Below are 17,046 nucleotides of genomic sequence, written 5' to 3'. Positions count from 1 at the left end.
ATATTAGACATTTCCACATATGTTTTACCACAAAGTTTCCCTTAAAGAACATTAAACTTACTTGACTAATTCCTTAGTTACCAAGCCAGTTTATCTAACCTGGCTTTGTCAACCACGCTGTTTTGTGCCCTGTATGTAATCTGTACTCAGTTCTACTATTTATCTGTTGGAGTCACCAGGTGCTACAAACAGTTAACACACTTGGCTGCTAACCAAAAGGTTAGTAGTTCAAGTCCACCCAGAGGTGTCTTGGAAGAAAGGCGTGGCATTCTACTTCCAAAAATCAGCCATTGTATCTTGGGTGAAGGGTGAGACAGTACACAATACTGGGGAAACCAGCACAACTTGTACAAGGAAACATCATGGATGCTCCATAGACACATTCAAACTCCCTGAGGGACTGACTTGCTGGGCAGAGGGCTGTGGGGACCATGGTCTCAGGGAACATCTAGCTCAATTGGCATAACACAGTTTATAAAGACAATGTTCTACATTCTACCTTGGTGAGTAGCGTCTGGGGTCTTAAAAGCCTGTGAGCAGCCATCTAAGATATTCCACGGGTCTCATCTCTTTGGGAACAAGGGAAAATGAAGAGAACAGGTTACAAGGAAAAGATTAGTCCAAAGGACTAATGGCCCACAGCTACCAAGGCCTCCACCAGACTGAGTCCAGTCCTGCTAGATGGTGTTCTGCTACCACCACAGACTTCTCTGACTGGGATCACAACAGAGGGTTCTGGACAGAGCTGGAGAAGGATGTAGAACAAAATTCTAACACACACAAAAGACCAGATTTACCAGCCTGAAAGAGACTGGACAAACCCCCAGAGTATGGCTCCAGACACCCTTTTAGCTCAATGGTGAAGTCACTTCCGAGGTTCACCGTTCAGCTGGGGATTGGACAGTCCCATAAAACAAAACGGGACTAATGAGGCACAGCAGTCCAGGGACAAGGACTAGAAGACAGAAGGGGACAGAAAAGATGGTGATAGGGAACCCAAGGTTGAGTAAGGACAGTGTTGATGTGTTTTGAGGTTGTTAACCTTTGTCATTGGGCAACATGTGTACTGTTTAATGAGAAACTATTTTGTTCCGTAAACATTCATCTAAAGTGAGAAAAGCAGCATAATTGGAAGAGCGTAGTTGATGTGCATGTAGATATTTCTGAAATGGTGTATCTTTGGCTATGTATATTTTCACCAAAAAAAAAAAAAGGTTGAGAAGGGAGAGGGTTGACATGTCGTGGGGTTGTTAACCCATGTCATAAAACAATATGCGTGCTACTGTTTAATGAGAAACTATTTGTTCTGTAAACCTTCGCCTGAAGTACAATAATAAAAAAAAATCAGCCATTGAAAACCCTATGAAGCACAGTTATACTCTGACACACATGGGGTTGCCATGAGTCAGAATCAACTCTACAGCAACTGGTTTTTATGTATCTATTACATTGTATTAAAAACTTTTTTTTTGCTTACACACTAAGAGACCAAGTATTTTCGTGTTTGAATCACTACTAATGAATACAGTTCCAGAACGTGGTAGATGCCCAATAAATGTTTGTTAAATAAATACATTTTTCAAATTCATTAAACTAAGTTATTGAGTGCATATATGAGCTAAGTACTATGAGAGTCATTGGGGATACAGAAGTGAATAAGACAGTGTCTACTTTCATGGAGCTTACAGTCTAGCAAGGCAGAAAAATGAATAATAGTGACAGTAATAACAGCAACAGCTAACATTTATTACAAGCTTACTATGTACCAGGCACTGTTTTAAGAGCTTTGTTTACATATATTAACTTGTCTCACTTTTGAAATCTGTGAGGAGGTGTCACTATTATACAATTTATAAATGAAAAAGCTGAGGCAAAGGGAAAACAAATGGTATAATTCCAGAGTGCTGCTCTGGAGGAAATAAATGGTGTGATGAAAGACAGTAATCAGGGAAGGTCTTTCCGTGGAAGTGACATCCGAGCGCAGATCTGAAAGATGAGAATGGACCAATCTTGCAAACATCAGGGAGAAAGGCACTGCAGGCGGGAATAAGATAAAGTTATTGAGGCAGGGAAGAGTTTGGAGTTAGGGTGTAGACAGGACACCAGTGTGGCTGAAGTGTAGTTAGAATGGGGAGAAGCTAAGCAGGAGCCAGATAACACAAGGCCTTGCAGGCTGCAATAAAAAATTTCAACTTTATTCTCAGAAATGAGAACCTAACGGAGTTTTGAGTAGGTCAGTGATATGGTTTCAGTTAGTGTTCTTAAAAAAAAAATCGTATTGGGTGCTGTGCAGATATTAAATTAGAAAGAGGCAAGACTTGAAGCAAGGAGACTGGCTCGGAAGCTTCAGGTGAGAGCGATGAGGGCTCAGGTGGAGTGGCAGCTGTGGAAACCTAGAAAAGTGAGAAATTGGAGCTACTTATTGGAGGTTACCCACAGGAGGTGGTGATCATTGGGACATAAGGAAGAATTAAGGAAAGTTCCTAGATTTCGGCTTAAACAACTTGGTAGATGGCAATACCTTTTATAAAGTTAGGAAAGATTGGGAGAAAACTAATTTCTGTTTTTTGTTTTGTGGGGTGGGAACGGGAGTTCAAGGAAAAGAAATCAACAATTTTTTTGGACTTATTTGAGATGCCTATCTAAGTAAAGATGTCAAGAACACACGTCAATATCTGCATCTGGAACTCAGAGAAAAGTTAAAGTCTGGAGCATAAATTTAGGATTCATCAGCATAATGAAGGTATGTAAAGCCATGAATCATGTAGGGAAGAGTATGTATGAAAGATGGCTAAGCTCTGAAGGACTCACATTTAAGTGTCTGATTCCATTTCTATTTACCTAAATCAATTAAAAATATTACATAGTGCAATTAATGTCTTCTAAGTTTGATTATTGTGGATTAATATTCTAAGAGCTTGTGGCAGAGAATGTAGAGTATTGCACCTGGTATCTGTCCTCTCCTTTGATAGTAATAGAACATACATATATGTGCACCAGGTGAAGATAATCTGTCAGTCATTCTTGCAGCTAATTTTAGGCCAGTGGGATAAGAGTGCAAGTGATGTGAGCAACTTGAGTCATGACAGTAAGTCATGCCCCTTCCTTTCCCTCTTCCTATTGACTGGAATGGGAATGTGATGTGAACTATCTTGGATTGTGCAGACTATGGCAAACATAAAAATAGCAGAGCTATAAACTCAAAGGAGTCTGAGTCCCTAGACAGTCTTGTAAGAGCAGCCACACCAACCTCTCCTTTATTCAAGCCATTGTTTTTGTGAGTCTGTTGCACACAGCAGAATCTCTATTCTAACTAATTCAGAATCCAATCATTCTATGAGCTGATAAAGATTTCTGAACCTACAAGTTGAGGACTAGACTGTGGATGACTGTTAACTTTTAATATGCCAAATGCACACAGAACAAAACAACCTTATTTTCTACCCATCCTAATTAGACTATAACACAGACAACTCTTTTTTAGAGGAGGTGATCAGACAGTAGAATTGGTGTGTAAAGGAAAAGCAGATACCAAAGAGACATCAAGGGTCCCTTAGAAACTGGATTGTAATTTATTTACTTTATCCAAAAGAGCCCTGGATTTGATGAGTCTACGATGGTGGATGAAAAATAAAGCCCACCTCCCTCTCTTAAAGTGTTTTGATCACTGGAAATCCCTGGAAGTCTATAAGAAGTTTGATGGTCAGAGAAAAAAGTACACTGGGATTTATTTTTTTCCCCATACATTTCAAACTTGTAAACAGTAAGTGTAATTATTATTTTGACAGAAACCCCATTCTCTTGTTAACAATTATGTTCTTAAATATTTTGTGGACACTACATATATTGTGTTAGATAAGGGGTAATGTCGTATTTCCACGCCATTTGCTAATGTTTAGTTTTGGTTAGTTTGCATTTTTTATTGTGTTTATTTTGTTGTCTTATACCCATATTTCACAAGAAATAAACCAATGCCCCCAAGGGGACTCACTGAAATGTAAAAGCAAGAAGAATGAGGTAAATGCTACAATTCAACACAATGTTGTAAATGTAAAAAATAATGAACTGGATTCCAGTTAGAATCCAAAATATGAATTTGTATGGTTGTTGTTGTTGTTAGGTACCGTCAAGTCGGTTCGACTCAAAGCGACCCTACCCACCACAGACTGAAACACTGCCCGGTCCTGCGCCATGCTTACGATCGTTGTTATGCTTGAGCCCATTATTGCAGCCACTTTGTCATTCCATCTCATTGAGAGTCTTCCTCTTTTTTGCTGACCCTGTACTTCACCAAGCAAGATGTCCTTCTCCAGGGACTGATCCCTCCTGACAACATGTCCAAAGTATGTAAGACGTAGTCTCGCCATCCTTCCTTCTAAGGAGCATTCTGGTTGTACTTCTTCCAAGACGGATTTGTTTGTTCTTTTGGCAGTCCATGGTATAGTCAATATTCTTCACCAGCACCACAATTCAAAGGCGTCAATTTGTCTTCGGTCTTCTTTATTCGTTGTTCAGCTTTCGCACGCATATGATGCTATTGAAAATACCACGGCTTGGGTCAGGCGCACCTTAGTCTTCATCTTTGCTTTTCAATATTTTAAAGAGGTCTTTTGCAGCAGATTTGCCCAATGCAATGCATCTTTTGATTTCTTGACTGCTGCTTCCATGGGTGGTAATTGTGGATTCAAGTAAAATGAAATCCTAGACAACTTCAATCTTTTCTCCCTTTATCATGATGCTGCTTATTGGTCCAGTTGTGAGGATTTCTGTTTTCTTTATGTTGAGGTGTAATCCATACTGAACTTTGTGGTCTTTGATCTTCACCAGTAAGTGCTTCAAATCCTCTTCACTTTCAGCAAGCAAGGTTGTGTCATCTGCATATGGCAGGTTGTTAATGAGTCTTCCCTCCAATCCTGATGTCCCTTTCTTGTTCATATAGTCTAGCTTCTCAGATTATTTGCTCAGCATACAGATTGAATAGGTATGGTGAAAGAATGCAACCCTGACGCACACCTTTCCTGACTTTAAACCACACAGTATCCCCTTGTTCTGACTGAACAACAGCCTCTTGATCTGTGTACAAGTTCCTCATGAGCACAATTAAGTGTTCTGGAATTAACATTCTTTGCAATGTTACCCATAATTTGTTATGATCCGCACAGTTGAACACCTTTGCTTAGTCAATAAAACACAGGTAAACATATTTCTGGTATTTTCTGCTTTCAGCCAGGATCCATCTGACATCAGCAGTGATATCCCTCGTTCCACATCCTCTTCTGAATCCGGCCTGGATTTCTGGCAGTTCCCTGTCGATATACTGCTGCAGCCGCTTTCAAATGATCTTTAGCAAAATTTTACTTGTGGGTGATATTAAGGATATTGTTCAATAATTTCCATATTCGTTTGGTTCACCTTTCTTGGGAATAGGCATAAATATGGATCTCTTCCAGTTGGTTGGACAGGTAGCTGTCTTCCAAATTTCTTGGCATAGATGAGGGAGCACTTCCAGTGCTGCATCTGTTTGTTGAAATATCTCAATCGATATTCTGTCAGTTCCTGGAGCCTTGTTTTTCGCCAGTGCCTTCAGTGCAGCTTGCACTTCTTCCTTCAGTACCATCGGTTCCTGATCATATGCTTCCTCTTGGAATAGTTGAACATCGACCAATTCTTTTTGGTATAATGACTCTGTGTATTCCTTCCATCTTCTTTTGATGCTTCCTGCATTGTTTAATACTTTCCCCATAGAATCCTTCACTATTGCAACTCGATGCTTGAATTTTTTTGTCAGTTCTTCCAGCATGAGAAATGCTGAGCGTGTTCTTCCCTTTTGGTTTTCTATCTCCAGCTGTTTGAACATGTCATTATAATACCTTACTTTGTCTTCTCAAGCTGCCCTTTGAAATCTTCTGTTCAGTTCTTTTACTTCATCATTTCTTCCTTCTGCTTTAGCTACTCGACATTCAAGAGCAAGTTTCAGAGTCTCTTCTGAGGTCCATGTTGGTCTTTTCTTTCTTTCCTGTCTTTTTAATGACCTCTTGCTTTCTTCATGTATGATGTCCTTCCACAACTCGTCTGGTCTTCAGTCATTAGTGTTCAATGCGTCAAATCTATTCTTGAGATGGTCTCTAAATTCAGGTGGGATATACTCAAGGTTGTACTTTGGCTCTTGTGGATTTGTTCTAATTTTCTTCAGTTTCAACTTGAACTTGCATATGAGCAATTGACGGTCTGTTCCGCAGTCAGCCCCTGGCCTTGTTCTGACTGATGATATTGAGCTTTTTCATCTTCTCTTTCCACAGATGTAGTTGATTTGATTCCTGTGTATTCCATCTGGTGAGGTCCATGTGTGTAGTCACCATTTATGTTGGTGAGAAAAGGTATTTGCAATGAAGAAGTCATTGGTCTTGCAAAATTCTACCATGCAATCTCCAGCATCATTTCTATCACCAAGGCCATATTTTCCAACTACTGATACTTCTTCTTTGTTTCCAACTTTTGCATTCCAATCACCAGTAATTATCAATGCATCCTGATTATATGTTCGATCAATTTCAGACTGCAGAAGTTGGTAAAAATCTTCAATTTCCTCATCTTTGGCCTTAGTGGCTGGTGTGTAAATTTGAATAAGAGTCATATTAACTGGTCTTCCTTGTAGGCGTATGGATATTATCCTATCACTGACAGCATCGTACTTCAGGATAGAACTTGAAATGTTCTTTTTGACGATGAATGCAACGCCATTCCTCCTCAAGTTGTCATTCCCAGCATAGTAGACCATATGGTTGTCCGATTCAAAATGGCCAATACCAGTCCATTTCAACTCGCTAATGCCTAGGATATCGATGTTTACGTGTTCCATTTCATTTTTGACGATTTCCAATATTGCTGGATTCGTACTTCATACATTCCACGTTCCGATTATTAATGGATGTTTGCAGATATTTCTTCTCATTTTGAGTTGTGCCACATCAGCAAATGAAGGTCCCGAAAGCTTTACTTCATCCATGTCATTAAAGTCAACTCTACTTTGAGCAGGAAGCTCTTCCCCAGTTGTCTTTTGAGTGCCTTCCAACCTGGGGGGCTCATCTTCCGGCACTATATCAGACAATGTTCTGCTGCTATTCATAAGGTTTTCACTGGATAATTCTTTTCAGAAGTAGACTGCCGGGTCCTTCTTCCTAGTCTGTCTCAGGAAGCTCAGCTGAAACCTGTCCGCCATGGGTGACCCTGCTGGTATCTGAGTACCAGTGGCATAGCTTCCAGCAACACAGCAACACACAAGCCTCCACAGTACAACAAACTGACAGACAGTGGATTCCAGTCAGAATACAAATATGAATTTTTATGCAGGACAAGTAAATTTTCGAGTGTGACAATTTCGCATAAACAGCTAAAAAGAAAAGAACAGTTAGGAACTATATGACCATCACCTAAAAACTGGACTTTTTTTGACCACTGATCCATTCACCTGGTTCTCATTGAGGTGTGAAAGTAGTAACATGAAGGTTTCCAATCTTTCATATAATTTTAAAACAAAATATATAATGATCTCTGGTAAACTGATCAAGTTTTTCTGGAATAAGTAAAAAATATTACTTTCTAGTATAAAAACAATTATCTCTAACTGCAGACCTTTGGAAAAAATGATTTTCACTGTGGCAAAAGAGAGATACAAATATGAAATGAAGGAAGTTGAGAAAGAATACTGAGAGGGCCTTTGTTGTTGTTGTTAGGTGCCATCCAATCAGCTCTGACTCATAGTGACTCTATGTACAACAGAAAGAAACACTGCCTGGTCCTGTGCCAGCCTCGCAATCACTGCCATGTTAGAGACCATTGTTGCAGCCACTGTGTCAATCCATCTCATTGAGGGTCTTCCTCTTTTTCACTGACCTTCTACTTTACCAAGCCTGATGTCTTTTTCCAGGGACTGGTCCCTCCTAATAACATGTACAAAGTATGTGAGATGAAGTCTGGTCATCCTCACTTCTAAGGAGCATTCTGGCTGTACTTCTTCCAAGATAGGTTTGTTCCTTCTGGAAGTCCATGGTATATTCAATATTTTTTGACAACACCATAATTCAAAGGCATCAGTTCTTCTTCAGTCTTCCTTATTCATTGTTCAGCTTTCACATGCATAGGAGGCAATTGAAAATACCAGGGCTTGGGTCAGGTGCACCTTAGTCCTTTAACACTTCAAAGAGGTCTTTTGCAGCAGATTTGCCCAACACAGTATGTCATTGATTTCTTGATTGCTACTTCCATGGGCATTGATTGTGGATCCAAGTAAAATGAAATCTTGACAACTTCAATCTTTTCTCAGTTTATCATGATGTTACTTCTTGGTCCAGTTGTGAGGACTTTTGTTTTATGTTGAGGTGTAATCCATACTGAAGGCTGTAGTCTTTGATCTTCATCAGTAAGTGCTTTAAGTTCTCTTTGCTTTTACAAGCAAGGTTGTATCATCTGCATATCGAAGGTTGTTAATAAGTCCTCCTTCAATTTTGATTCCATGTTTTTCTTCAGATAGTCCAGCTTCTCAGATTATTTGCTCAGCATACAAATTGAATGAGTATGGTGAAAGGATACAACTTGGACACAACCTTTCCTGATTTTAAACCATGTGGTATCCCCTTGTTCTGTTCAAATGACTGCCTCTTAGTCTATGTACAGTTTCCTCTTGAGCACAACAAAGTGTTCTGGAATTCCCATTCTTCGTAATGTTATGATCCACACAGTTGAATGCCTTTGCATAGTCAATAAACACAGGCAAACATCTTTCTGGTATTCTCGGCTTTCAGCCAAGATCCATCTGACATCAGCAATGATATCCCTCTTTCCACGTCCTCTTCTCAATCCAGCTTGAATTTCTGGCAGTTCCCTGTCGATGTACTGTTGCAACCATTGAAAGAGACTAGAGTCATAATTTCACAATAGCAACCAGATTTTAGTTTCTAAATACCCTTCTTCAGCACACTTTGGGGAAGAAAAAGGGTAATTCCAGGTTTGGGGTGAGACAATATAAAGTGAGCCTGGAACATCTTTTAGTGCAAGAAAGCAAAGAGGTACTCAAAGACCAATGGGGTCAAATCTGGGACAATCTGAGCATCCAAGAAAAAAGTAATAATACTAATGGATTATAATACAATGAATAAAAACGAATTCATGCATACAGTGTGACACGCACAAAAAAAAAAAAGCAAAGAAAGGAGAAAAAAGGGAAAGCTTTCTTTTTTTTAAACATAAGAATAGTAGCTAATGAATGTAGAAGGAATACTAGAGTTAGAAAGTTATTTTGTAACCTCCAATGTAATACCATATTCAGATGAGGGTAATCAATGAATGCTAAAACCACTGGAAAAAAGGTTGTTGGGTGTCTTAGTCATCTAGTGCTGCCAGAACAGAAATACCACAAGTGGATGGTTTTAACGAAAAGACGTTTATTTCCTCACAGTCAAAGTAGGCTAAAAGTCCAAATTCAGGGTGTCAGCTCCAGGGGAAGGCTTTTTCTCTCAGTCAGCTTTCTCACCAATGTTCCCCCAGACTAGGAGCTTCTCAGCACAGGGACCCCAGTCCAAAGGATGCACTCTGCTTTCTTGATGGTATGAGGTCCCTCTGTCTCATTGCTCACTTCTGTCTTTTATATCTCAAGAGATTGCCTCAGGACACAATCCTGTCCTGTAGATCAGGTCCTGCCTTACTAACACAACTGCCACCCATCCTCCCTCATTAACATCATAGAGGCAGGTTTACAACATACAGAAAAATCACACATTACCAGGAATCATGGCCTAGCCAAGTTGATACACACATTTTTTGGAGGACATAATTCAAACCATGACATTGGGAAATGGGATAATTCAAATTATCTCAAAGTATTATCTCACATGCAGATGAGATAACCTTGCTTGCTGAAAGTGAAGAGGACTTAAAGCACTTACTGATGAAGATCAAAGATTATACAGCCTTCAGTATGGATTACACCCCAACATAAAGAAAACAAAAATCCTCACAACTGGACCAATAAGCAACATCACAATAAACCAAGAAAATATTGAAGTTGATTGTGATTCACAATCAACACCCATGGAAGCAGCTGTCAAGAAATCAAATGATGTATTGCACTGGGCAAATCTGCTGCAAAAGACCTCTTTAAAGTAAGTGTTAAAAAAAAGCAAAGATGTCACTTTGAGAACTAAGGTGTACCTGATCCAAGCCCTGGTATTTTCAATCACCTCATATACATGTGAAAGCTGGGACAATGAATAAGGAAGACCGAAGAAGAATTGATGTTTTTGAATTATGGTGTTGGTGAAGAATAATGAATATACCATGCACTGCCAAAAGAAGTAACAAATCTGTCTTGGAAGAAGTGCCGCCAGAATGCTCCTTAGACTCGAAGATGGCGAGACTTCATCTCACGTACTTTGGACATGTTATCAGGAGGGACCAGTCCCTGGAGAAGGATATTATGCTTGGTAAAGTAGAGGGTCAGTGAAAAAGAGGAAGACCCTCAATGAGATGGATTGACACAGTAGCTGCAACAATGGTCTCAAACACGGCAGTGACTGTGAGGCTGGCACAGGACCAGGCAGTGTTTCTTTCTGTCGTACATACAGTCACTATGAGTCAGAGCCGATTGGAAAGCACCTAACAACAACATTATCTTACAGACTGATTATTAATTACAAAGAGAAAAATAAATCTTTAGAAAGAGAGAGATGGTGTTCAACACCTTAATGAAATGATTTAACTTAGATCAATGATAGTGCAAGCAGCTCAGCTGACAAAAAGTCTGCAGTTAGAACCTACCAACCACTCTGCAGGAGAAAGATGTGGCAGTCTGCTTCCGTAAAGGTTTACAGCCTTGGAAACTCTATTGGGCAGTTCTACTCTGTCCTATAAAGGGTTGCTATGAGTTGGAATTGACTCGGTAGCTACGGGTTAATGACAGTGCCAAAAGTTGATGTTATATACCTCCTGATGTGATACAATAAGAAGTAGGAACACTTGAATTGCCATAGTGAACAGTACCGTGCTCCAGGAAGTCTGATGCAAATGTGGTGATTTTGATATCCTGAATTTCTGTGTCTCTGCTTATGTGTGTTTATGTCTGGGAGAGGCAAAGTGCTGGCTGTTTTTGCTGGCTATTTTAAGGGAGAATCAGGGGTTTCTTACAGATTACTCCATATAATTATATTACCTTGACAATAGCAAACAGATATTTAATTTACACAAATGCAGCTAACCTATTTGGCATGTATGTACACACAAGAAAGAAAGAGAAGTAATTTATACGGCATAACCAGTCTTGCCTCTTATTCCACTCTAACTCTTAAATGAATCTATCTTCCAAAGAGAGCATGAGAAGGGAGCTGAGTTTACTGTCCCTTAGCTGGTCTTAATTTCTGTCTTTCATAGTGTGTACATCTCACTGTGCTAAGTGATTCTAGTCCTATAGATTTTTTTTTTTTGTACAACATAGTCTCTAAATGCAAGCCAACTGCTTAAACCAAGATGTTCAACTTAAGAAACAACGTGTTCCAATGCTGCAAGACAAACTGGCTGTCTTTGACAAAGAGACAGTATGTCTGTTTCCAATGTATGAGTAAGTAGGGTAACAACAAAATCAGCAAGCAATCAAAATAGGAGTGAGAGAAATATGTCAAGCCATGGAATCAAATGATACAGTATCCAATAAGGTGAAGAGCCAACTATGTGACAAGACTTCAGTGAAGAGGAAAAAGATATTAAACTTATGGTTGGAAGATGCAAACATCAAATGTGTATCTATAGGTGGCAACACATTGTGAGAAAATGAGCTTTTCAAACATTCCGATAAGAAGCCAGTCAAAGTTGGCTGTACTTTTATGGGTAATTTAGAGAATTTTAAAGGAGAATTACGATTATATGCAATTTTTGCCTTACTTAATTTTTAAATGAGTTTTATTGCATAAGATTAAGTTAAACCTTAGTTATATGCAAATTCACACATGGTTAACTACTCCAAATGATGCTGAATTGAGGAAGTGTTATTGAATATTTTTTCTGTTCTCTTTGGTGCTGACTGCTTCACAAAAGAAGAACTTATTTCAGAGTTCATAATTACATTAAAAAGACATTAGTACATTAATTTGATTATTCCTTTTGTGACTTTAACTCTCTTGCTGACTTTAATAAGAATAGATATGACTACTTACATTTTTCAAGCAGATCGTGTATATGGATAAGTAATAAGAAAAGTCTCATCTATTTCCTGAATAGAAAATGGATTTCTCAGCATATGGTGAAAAGCTTTGCTTCCTTGTAATGACTTTCAATATGCTGAAATTCACCTTCTTCTCATTTCTATTACTTTAGCAACAGTCAGCTGCCACAAGTAGATCATTTACACATAAACATGTTATAAATGTGAAACTTTGAATTTTAGACACTGATATCAAAATGATTTTAAAAACTATAATCTTTTTAAATTTATAGAGACTTGTTTTATGGCCAGACCAGAAGTGCGAACATCACCTAGAAACTTGCCAGAAATGTCAATTTTCAGGCCCCACCCACACCTACTTATTCATAAACTAGGGGTGAAGTCCATGCATTCATGTTTTAACAACTCCTCCAGGTGATTCTGATGCGCGGGAAGATTTGAAAACTGCTAGACTAGGGAAATTTAGTAAGGGCTCCCTTCATGGTAGCAAGACCAGTTTGCACAACTGTGCAGGTGAAGAGATGGATTTAAGAGTCCCTGCATGGTGCAAATGGTTAAGAGCTGGACTACTGACCAAAAGGTTGGGGGTTCAAATTCACCCAGAGGCACCTGGGAAATACAGTTCCGAAAGATCACAGCCTTCAAAACTCTATGGAGCAGTTCTACTCTGCACACATGGTTTGGCCACAAGTTGGAATCGACTCAATGGCATCTAACAAGAAGACCAGGGAAATTTAGTAAGGATTCCCTTTGCGGTACTGTGACCGGTTAGCACAGTTGTGCAGGTGAAGAGACGGTTTTAACAGAAGTTGGGGATGGATTTTAACAAGGTTGTACAAAAAAGCAAGAAAGAACCAAGGGGATCTGAGGGTTATATGTGAGAGTGATTAAAATGACGCATAATGTAATTTATGCATGAAAAGGAGAAAAGTAAAGACTCAAGTGGGTGAGAGACATATTGTTTATTTATTATGGATACATCGAAAACTGGTGAAACAACAAGCCAAACCGAAGACCTAAAATATTGCTCCATAGAGGTTAGTAGACCAGTTCTTAACCATTTGCACCACCCAGGGACTCTCTTAAACAAGCCAAATTGAATACCTAAAATATCACCAATAACTTTTATCCATCAATGTACTCCACCCATATTCTTCTGCTTCCCAACCCAGATAACTAGTATCTTCATTTTTGTTTAACATTCCCTTACTTAAAAAAGAAAAAAAAAATCACATTTGTTTGCTTTGTCTTATTTTTTAACTTTTAAAAAGGATACATACTGTATGTTGTCTTCTGAGATTTGTTTCTTTCAAGCATTGTTTTTGTATTGTTCCCTATAGCTGCAGTTGATTTTCAATGCTGTATATTTCATTGTGTAAACATACCATATTTTATTAAACTATTCTCTTCTATTGATCACTATTTGCTTTCCAGTTTTTGCTGTTATAAAGAATGCTATGAACATTCTTGTTCGTATCTCTTGGTGCAAATGTTTCTTCTAGATACAATATTCAAGTGGAATTAATGGTTACGAAATTGTATACATGTTCAACTTTATAATACTAACTTGTTTTCCAAAGTGTTTGTATTTGTTTACATTACTCACAGCACTTTATAAGGGAACTCATTTTTCCACTCCATCTCCAATAATTGATATGGTCAGAACTGAAAATTTTTGCCAGTTGAATGGGTGCATAATTGTTTCTCAATGTGGTCTTGATTTGTAGTTTTCTGATTATTATTAAGATTGGGCAAATTTTCATGTTTGTTGTTCGTGTGAAATGTATGCTCGTATCTTTTGACCTTTTCTTGTTTTTATTGAGTTTTAGTTTTCAGTATATGATAGATGTTACTTCTTTGTCGGTTACATGTGTTGGAAATTATATTCTTTCAGTTTGTGTCCTTTTTACTTTATTTATGACATCTTTTGATAAACAGAAGTTCCTAATTTTAGTTGAATTTATCAATCTTTCTTGCATTTAGTGCTTTTTTTATATACATATTTTCTATGTTTTGATTTTCGCTTTTGACATTTAAGTGCTTAATTCAATTTGATTAAGAATTCAAATTTCTTTTTCCCTTTCCATATGGGTAATTTTCCTAGCTCTCTTTATGGAACATTTTCTTCTTTCTCCACTGAATTACCATACCACTTCCTTTATATATCAAAGCTCCAGATATGTGTGGGTTTGTCCCTTGGCTCTCTCCTGTTCCATCTGTAACATGCACCAATACTACAGTAATTGCTATACCTTTATAAGTCTTAAAACCTGGTAGGACAAATTCCTCCTCCTTTTTCTTCTTCAGGAATTTATTGACTATTCTTTGACTATTTCTGACCTCTTGCTTTTCTATGTAAGTTTTAGAAAGAGCTTATAAAGTTCCACAAAAATTCTTCTTGGGATTCTGGTTGCAATTATCTTGAATCTATAAAGCAAAATGAGCACTGACAACTCATGATAAAATGGGAGATTTCTACATTTACTTAAGTCTTCTTTAATGTTTCACAATTTTGTTTGTGGGTCAAATGCCTCATTGTTAGATTTATTTCTAGGTAATTTAGCTTTGTTGATATTGTGCAAATTGTCTTTAAAAAAAAAAATTATGGAGACTTCCAGCAACATGGCGCTCTAGGCAGAAGCACCACGCCGTCCCTCCACAGCAAAGATCAAAAAAACTGAGCCAGAGAAAACAGCAATCCTGAAACCCTAAAACATCAAATGAAGAGATAAAGAAGTCAGCCAAGCACCAAACGGAGTGAGAAACTGACATAAAACGCAGAGCGAGGAGAGATTCATGCAGAGGTCCCTATACGCTAATGCAGCGTGGATCCACCATCGTGGACTCCTATCGGAGACCAGCAATACGGGGTATGAGAAAGCAGCATCCCAGAGCTTCCAGCAGGAGACAGAACAACCAGTAACTGGTGATATATGCTTTCCTACCCCCCACTCTTCCTCACCCCCACTCGGCCTCCTCTGCTTCCCGTGGCCACAGTGTCTTGGCTGGGAAGCAACAGCTGCTTGGATTCCACCCACCTGCACTGGCTGACTCCCTGAGTGCCATTTGTTGGCTGCTGGTATTGCTTGTTCCGCTTTTGATTTCTTCCTTACCTCTCACCACCTCCCCCTCCTTTCGCTCAAATAGCTGGCTCTGGGCGCCATCTTTACTTCTTCCTAAGGGGCTGCGGAGCTCTGTTCGAGTGTGGAACTGCTTCCCGATCTGTGCTGCCATGCTGGTGGGATTCCTGGGGCTTTTTTTTCTTTGCTTGTTTTGAATTGTTTGTTTTCTTTTTCTTTTCTTGAGTTGGGAGCCTGTTCTGGCTGGGCTGTGTTACATGGCTTGGGACCTACACCCTCAGCTTGCCCAGACGTGCAGAGGGATCCCTGAGGGCATTTCTTTTTTCGTGGGTTTTTTTTTTTTTTCTGTTTTTTTCGGGGCTTTTCTTGTTCATTTTTAAAAATGTGTTTCGTTTCCCTCTTTTTCCCTTTTTGCCTTTCTTCATTACTCAGTTTCTTGTCTCTCTATACCTTCCTTCTCTACCTGTCCCCTGAATACCTGGTGCTGAATACCTCTATGCCTTCTAGCCAGGCTGTACTTCAGCGCCTGGGAACAACTTCCCCAGACCTCGTAGCTGCACTGGTGGGATTCCTGGGAGCTTTGCTGTTCTTTTTTCTAATTTTTATTTATTCATTCTTTTTTTTCTTTTTCTTTCCCTTTTTGTTTCTCTCCATTTCATAGTCTCTCATCTCTCCACTCTAATGGTAAGCTCCCCAGCACTCTTTTTTGTTTGTATGTTTGGCTCCCATTCCTCTCTCCTCTCTCCCATACCCATTTTAGCTCCACACATCACAATTTCTGCCCTCCATCCTGCCTACCTGCACCGTGCGCTTAACATCACACCACTAAGCAGCACAGGCACGGCCTACCAGAACCTGTCCTGCACTGATTACTAACCGGCCCTGGTGGCTGTAGTAAGTGCCACAAACAACCGATCCTAGCAACTCCTCTTCAGCTAGACCTGCCCTGCTGTACCATATCTGAGCAACTGACTCTGCCAATTGGAGACGGAGGTGAAAACTATCGTGCCCACAGATGAACAAATAGTAAAGAACACACAGCTGGCCTGCTCACACATAGCCAAATTAAAAAAAAAAAAGGACGAAATGAGCAAACCTACAATCAATAAACGAGAAAAATAACTACTGGATGCCCCAAAGACAGCAGACAATATCAAAACATTTACCAGAACAGGACAGGATGGTTCCAGTAGCCATCCAAAATAAAATACTAGATGACGTCCCAGTGGAAGAAAAGGCACTAGAACTACATGATAGGGAATTCAAATCTCTAATAGTCAGAATTATCCAAGAATTGAAGCAAAAAGCAGACAAAAATGAGGAAAAAATAGACAAATTCATGGAAAAGGCAGACAAATTCATGGAAGATACAGACAAAAAAAATGGAAGAATTCAGGAAAATAATGCAGGAACAAAATGCCAAAATAAATTCGCAACTACAAATTATACAAAAACAACAATTAGAAATCCAAAAGATAAACAAGATTTCAGAAATGGATAGTGTCATAGAAGGGCTGAGGAGCAGATTTGAGACAGTGGAAGACAGGATCAGTGGAATTGAAGATAAATACTTGGATACAACTCTGCTTGAGAAAACTCAGAAAAAAGGACAAAGAAACATGAAGAGACCCTGAGAATTATGTGGGATACAACAAAAGCAAAAATTTGCAAGTGATTGGATTTCCAGAACAGGGGGAGAAAACAGAAAACACAGAGAGGATCATTGAGGAACTGCTGACAGAAAACTTCCCCAATATC

Source organism: Trichechus manatus, unplaced genomic scaffold, assembly GCF_000243295.1.
Source record: "Trichechus manatus latirostris isolate Lorelei unplaced genomic scaffold, TriManLat1.0 scaffold00058, whole genome shotgun sequence".
In the NCBI taxonomy this organism is placed as follows: domain Eukaryota; kingdom Metazoa; phylum Chordata; class Mammalia; order Sirenia; family Trichechidae; genus Trichechus; species Trichechus manatus.
The sequence above is the reverse complement of the archived record's forward strand: the minus strand, read 5'-3'. Positions refer to the sequence as shown.